Raw genomic sequence first — 842 nt, 5'->3', positions numbered from 1 at the left:
TGGGACTAGTGTTGAGGAAGATCTAGACACTCAATATCCTGCTCTTCCAGCAACACTTACAGCTCAAGATAAAGAAGAAGTCGATATGGCAGAAGATGGTCAGCCACAACAAGGGAGGAGAAGGACGATGCTGGATAGATCTACTCCGTTAGGAAGTCTACTGCAAACCGGCATCAACATCAATGTAGGTGAGGGGGTTATGTTTAGGTATGACAATGCCCTACTTAACTCTCTCCCTGAATTTACTGGTCATTCTTCTAAAAATCCTTTAGAATTTCTTGATGATTTTCACATTCGATGTTCCTCTCAAAATATTCCTGGTTTAACTACTGAAGCTTTAAAATTGAAATATTTTCTGCTTACTTTGAAAGATAAGGCTTTCGCATGGTATAGAAATTTAGGCATAACATTTAACTCATGGGAAGAAATGCAGAATAAATTTCTACTTAAATTTTATCCCCTTTCCAAAACTAGTTTTTATAGAAAAGAAATTCAGAAATTTTATCCCCATGATCATGAAGCATTTAGTGAATCATGGGAAAGGTTCAATGAATAAATCCGAAAATGCCCTCACCGTGGAATAGAAAAATGTCAGCTAGCTGAAATTTTGTATGAATCACTTCCTGATATTTTTAAAAGTAAAGTGAATCAAATAGCTGGTGGCTCGTTCTATATGGCTTATGAGAATGAAGTCTTTGATCTTTTGGAAAGGGTGGCTGAAACTGACCTACAGGAAATAGGAGCAAGTCAAAATGGAATAAATGCCAACCCAAAATGAGGATTGCTGCAAGTAACTTAAAAGGAAGCTGATCTTCATGCAGGGATAAGAGAAACCAACAAGA

At 36.9% G+C, this 842-nt stretch overlaps 1 pseudogene; it reads right to left on the bottom strand.

Moving 5' to 3' along the window:
* Positions 1-488: 488 nt before the first annotated feature.
* On the bottom strand, positions 489-582 carry LOC144704044 (small nucleolar RNA R71; annotated as a pseudogene).
* Positions 583-842: the final 260 nt, after the last annotated feature.

The sequence above is a fragment of the Wolffia australiana genome, chromosome 5 (genome assembly GCF_029677425.1).
Source record: "Wolffia australiana isolate 7733 chromosome 5, ASM2967742v1".
Taxonomy (NCBI): Eukaryota; Viridiplantae; Streptophyta; class Magnoliopsida; order Alismatales; family Araceae; genus Wolffia; species Wolffia australiana.
The sequence above is the reverse complement of the archived record's forward strand: the minus strand, read 5'-3'. Positions and strand labels throughout refer to the sequence as shown.